Source organism: Carlito syrichta, unplaced genomic scaffold (assembly GCF_000164805.1).
Source record: "Carlito syrichta isolate Samal-C Ts95f unplaced genomic scaffold, Tarsius_syrichta-2.0.1 Scaffold313902, whole genome shotgun sequence".
In the NCBI taxonomy this organism is placed as follows: domain Eukaryota; kingdom Metazoa; phylum Chordata; class Mammalia; order Primates; family Tarsiidae; genus Carlito; species Carlito syrichta.
The window spans coordinates 141,009-147,261 of NW_007257998.1; positions in this window are offsets into that span (position 1 = coordinate 141,009).

Here is a 6,253-nt window from a genome sequence, read left to right on the forward strand (position 1 = left end):
CCAGAACTCAGATCATCAAGCTCTTCCAAATCATGAGACTTTTTCACAGAATCAAAGCCCACTTTGTCTTCCCAGTGAAATTCATTGGGTGATCAGACATTTTTGCTCCCATCTCCCCTGTTCACTCGTCACTCCCAACCCACATAAATCCTTTCCTCCTAGGTCCTGAGGTGCAAAGGGTCTGGGGCAGAGAGCGGATCCCAGCAAGGGAAAGGCATCTGGAGGCGAGGTCTACGCCTAGCAAACTCTGGCAACAGGCTGGAACCCCTGCAGGGGGCCCCAGGCCCCCAGTGTGCCACCTTTTGGTCATGGTCATCGCCAGTGGACTCCAGACACCGTCCAGCCCGCCCCTCTCCCGGGACCAACATTAGCAGATGTGCCCTGGCAGCAGGATCGCCAAGGGAAGACCTGGAGCCAGAGGCAGCTGCTAGAGGACTCGACGACCCTTCTCGTCCAAGCCGACTAGGCCGCCCTCCACCGCCGCATACACAGTCACTTTCTGAAATGCTCGCCTCTTGCTACACTGCCAAGACCACCTACACCGCCACAGATCACCGAGAGACTAGCACCACCAGATGCGTCGCCAGTAAGTGTCACCGGTAGGTCCTCTGGGGGAGGGGCGGAACCAGTGCGGCCAATCAGCGGCCGCGGGCAGAAAGGCCTTTGTGAGGAGGCAGCTCCGGGTCTGGGGTCTCTGTAGCCAATAGCCCCCCCGCCCACTCCCCCGCCTGCCTCAGCAGGGAACAGAGCCTCTCCCATGGCCTCTGGAATGAGCTGCTTTTCCTTGGTACAGAGGGTGGAAGGAGAATGATGGCCAAGTGAACCCATTAGTAAGATGCAGGGTCCAGGTGTGTGACCTCACAACATGGCTGAGGGGCTGGATTCCCATAGTCCGGGAGGCCAGCCTGCTTCAGGTGTCCCCACACACACCAACTCCTCTCCCAGGGCTGGCCTACTGGAAGGAAGCTGGGGTGCTGCAGCCTCCTGGGCACACAGTCCTGTTCACCCACCCCAAACTGAAGGAAACTTCTTCATTTCTTCCAGGCCATGTCCAGCTGGGAGAGTCCTTTAGATGTGTACCAGGTTCCATCAGAGGGTGACCTCCTTAGACTCACACCCAACCTTCTGGCTTGCCCTGAAAAACTTATATTCATTTCTGATGTCATTCCCTCAATCCTATTCATAGCCAGGGGTTGCTTTGCTGTGACTCAGATTCCTAGGATTATTTTTCTCCCCTTTCATTTTTAAGGCTGTCTTCTCACCACAGTCTTACTATGCCAAGATCCACCTCTTGAAACAACCAAAGCAAAAGTGTATGGGATCAATTATGAGCAGCATGTGTAGAGAAACTGGGCAATGCTGTGGGAATGGAAAATGGTGCAGCCACCACAGAAACAGAATGGCAGTGGCTCAGACATTAAGAACAGAATGCCCTATGTTCCAGCATCTACATTAAAGTCTTTAAGCTTAAAAAATGATTCAAAATGAATCATCAAACATTCTACCTTAAGCATAAACTGATAAAGTATGACTATATATGCATGTATGTATTTATTTTGGAAACAGTTTTACTCTGTACTCCACCATGCCTGCCCAGCAAGTGAAGTATGAATGGGAAAGACACCCATGAAACATTTGTTACTTTTGCAAGTAAACTTAGTGTTTATTAGATACATGGTACTGTTATTAAATCACTAAGTCTTTTCCTTGGAGAGAGATGGTTTCTCTTAGTGTGAACATTTTAGAAACAAGCAGTGTTTACTAGCAATAGAAATTAATTTGAATTATAAACCGAATTGTGGTGAGTTTTCTATAGGGAATTCAGCTGATTCAGAACAGTCAGGTCATGAGCTTGAATTTCCCAAAAGGTACCTCAAGAACACATTTTCTCTCTCCTGCTTTACATTAAGGAGGTAATAAGAATGTCAAAAGTTTTACATACAAGAATACCTGCTGGGTAAGGTGGCTCCTGCCTGAAATCCCAACAACTTGATATACTGAGGCAGGAGGATCACTGAGACCAGGAGTTTGAGACCAGCCTTAGCAAAACAGGGAGACCTTGACTTTATGAAGAAATGTAAAATTTAAAATGAACATAATAAACATGCAAAATTTAGAAAAAATATGTGATGCATAGTAGGGAGATTTTGAGTAAGCTGTATATTCAGTGTGGGAAATTATACAAAAATTTATGATAAAAACTTGATGGAATACTCTTTAGTCATTAAAAATCACATTTTCAATGATAATTTAATGACATGGCAAAGTATAGCATATCCTTAAGTGACAATAGTGTGTATCTCTAAAAAAGCATGTCTGTAAAACAGACAAGGACTCTTGACTTTTCAACATAAAAATAACACCATCATCATACTCTGAAAATCAACAGAAACTCCTTAAGATGATCAAGTGTCCAGTCAGTTTCCAAAGGCACTGGTAATATATAAAAGTCTCCAGAGCAGTTTGGGTTGAAATCACTGCCTTAATCAGGTGATCTTATTATTCACTCCTGAAGTTCCCACAGGTCCCAAGGAAATAGGATTTGTTGTAAAGAGAATATCTCAGGTTGACTCATGTAAGCTAATCCTGCAATCTCTGTTTCTTTGCCTCTGTGTAGTGCCACTTGTGTGACAAGGAATTCATTAGTGCCACCTTTTTCCAGGGCCAAAACTCAAAATTCATTCTATATGGTCTTATATATTTACAGAAAAATATTAAAATACTAACTGGTGGTGACAGCATTTATGGTTTTTATAATTCTTTTTCTTACTTTCTCTTTAAATTCTTTATCATAGACATACTATTTATCCAAAACAAATTATTTAAGACATGAAATATCTGTTTTTCCTAATCAACCTTCAATGTAGAAACCCCCCAAATTAGAATAATAAATGCAAAGTCATTAGGTAAATCGTTCTGACTTTTAAAACTTGGTTTGTTCTTTGAAAAGAACATTAAAATGATGGAAAGGGTTTTCTCATGGGGATTTTAAATTTATATTTTATTGATGTGTTAATAGATTATTCTTGTTGAAACTCAAAAATATATATAAAGGAAGCAAAGCTCTATATGAAAAAAATTGAGCTTTGCTACTTATTCTGTAAATTGTGATGGTAGTTTAATAGTACTATTTTGCAAATAAAATGGTAAATTAATCGCCAGAGGTCAGTTACATAGAAAAGTCAAAGAACTCATTTATCCCGATTAAGTTTATTCATAACTATCATCAGGGTATTGCAGATTCACAGAAGGCTGGAAGATAAAAACCCTTCAAAGTCATTCCTTCTGACAACCCCTTACAAAGTAAAGGTCACTGAGATACAGAGTGGAAAGCATGGGCCAAAGTCACAGAAGAGATAGGGACAAAGTTAAGACTATAATCTACCTGTCCAACTCTCAACCATTCCTTCTACCCATGTTCAGATACCCTTCCAACCTTGTGAAGGATCTCATTGTGGATGGTGAGATCACCACATGCTCAAGTGGACAATGAAATTCTGAGGACAGATTTGAGTGGTATCTGTGACCCTACTCACTGAATACCAGTCCTGTACCTTCCACTGTCTCTGGAGGGTACTAGACTTCTGTCTGGAGTCACCACCTCCTGCCATGACTGCATGCCTGCCCTGAATATGTGCCTGGAAAAAGGTGGCACTAAAGAATTGTATGTCACATAAGTGGCACTACACAGAGGGGAAGAAATAACGAGTGCAGGATTACTTCATCTGATTCAACCTGGGATGTTCCCTTTATAACAACTCCTATTTCCTTGAGACCCTGGACTACTTCAGGAGTGAATAATTTGGTTACCTGAGTAAAACAGTGATGTCAACCCAAGTTGCTCATTAGAGCCATTTTGTTGTTTTTTAATGCTACTAATGCCCTGGGAAATGGAAAACTGAATACTTAATGGTTCTAAGAAATTTCTGTTGATTTTCAGAGTGTGATGATTTTTTATGTTGAAAAGTCGAGTTCTTGACTCTTTTAGAGATACACACTAAAAAATACTACAAATAAAATTGTATGGCTAGTATGCTTCAAAATAATCCAGGAGTCAGGGAAAGTGGGTAGGGGACCAGATGCAACAACACTGGTCATATTTTGAAAACTGTTGAGCTGCATAGGGTGTAGATGAAGGTCCTTCTATCATTCTCTACTTTTGTATATGTTTGACATTTCCCATAATACAAAGTTTTCATGTATACCTACCAATGTCTAGGTCCCACCCCAGGGTTGAGAATCAGCAGAGGCAGAAGTTAGCAAAATTCCATGTCCCTTTCCCAAGGCATTTTACACGGCCAATCTGTTACATCATCCTTTCATTGTTAAACTTCAAAATTCTTCTCAATACCTAATGGGGGCTGCAGTTGCTGGTTAATCAGAACTATCAAGGCAGATTATTTTCTGTCTTTGCACATAGGCAAACATGACAGAAATTGCCAATTGTCCCTCAATATGTATTTTTCCTTCTTGGTATTAGAAATTGGGGTCCTGAGACCAATGAGAACAAGCCTTCTATGTCCCAGTAGCCTTGCAACCAGGTTTGGCCATATGAATTACTAGTGAAAGGGATTTGATTGATCCTTTTAATCATAAACAACATATCAACAATCATTTTATCAACTTGTACTTGTTTGTCATGATTCTTTTTAAACCACTGTAATATTGTGATATAAGAATAATATATATTTGGTCTTTGCCCTACGTTCCAGGCATACAACTCCTAAAACACTTATAATTTCCTGAGAGATAATGGTGAGGGAAGCATCTTTTGTAATAAAGACACAAGAGCTTCTGAGATCCTTGGAATCACCAGAGGGTAAGGAGTGTCTGCTATAGTTTGTCCTCTCGAATGTGTGTCCCCTCCAAAACTCATGTTGAAGTGCAGTACTCAGTGTGGCAGATAGGAGGTGGGGCCTAGTAGGAATTTTTGGGTTATGGACGAGATGAGTCATGAATTGATTAATGCACTCCTTTGTGTAAGTGATTTCTCACTCTCATTAGTTTGAGAGAGAGCGTGTTCTTAAAAAGATCCTGGCACATTCCTGCTCACCATCTCTCTGGCTTCCTCTCTGATCATGTGATCTCCACACACATCAGTTCCCTTTTGCCTTCTTCCATGAGTAGAAGCAGCCTGAGGCCCACACCAGATGCCCAGTTTTGGGCCTTCTAGTCAGCAGAACTCTGAGTTAAATATAAACCTCTTTTCTTTATCAAATCCCCAGACTCAAGTATTTGTTTACACCAGTACTAAATGAACTAAGGTGATATATTTTGTATGCTAATACAAAGGGTGTTGACAAGGATCCCACAGATGATGTTAGGATGGAGGCTGGCTATCAGAAATACCAAGGTATAATTAGAGACTTGGAACTTTCAGTCCTACACTCCAACATTCATGAAGGAGAGAAGTGCTAGATATTTACTTAATCGCCAGTAACCAATGATTTAATCAACCATGTCTACATGGTGGAGCCTCACTAAAAGCCTACATGATAGGATTTAGAGAACTTAAATATTGTTGAACACATTGAAGTGCTAGTAGATGGTACACTCAGAAAGAGCATGGAAGCTCTGAGTCTGTTTTCCCATACCATTCCCTATGAATCTCTTCCATTTGACTATTAGGAGTTTCACTTTTTATTTTTATTTATTTATTTATTTGTTTTAATCAATATTTTTTATTATGATGTTGTGGGGTACAGTTAAGGGTTAGGTATACAAATATGTTTCATTCAGGCACCCTGTTGATAAGAGGTGTTTTCCTGTACCCAGACAGATATTTTCTACCGTTAATCCCATCTCACCCACCCATAGTTTCCCACTACTGTTAGTCATTTTCTTATAGTATTACCTTGGATGTTCAAGGTCATTTATATGAGTGAGAACATGTGATACTCGGATGTTTGTTTCTGTGAGAGGTCACTCAGTATTATAGACCCTAGTTCCATCCAGGATGCTGCGAAATTCATGATTTTGTTCTTTTTTATGGCTGCATAGTATTTCATCGTGTATATGTACCACATTTTTTTAATCCAGTCCTCTTTTGATGGACAGCATGGTTGGTTCCAGGTTCTTGCTATTGTGAACAATGCTGCGATAAACAGTCATGTGCAAGTATCTTTTTTATAGAGTGATTTGAGTTCTTCAGGGTATATTCCCAGTAGGGGGACTGCAGGGTCATATGGCAGGATGATGTTTAGAGCTTTTAGGAATCACCACACTGCTTTCCACAGAGGTTGCACTAGTTTAC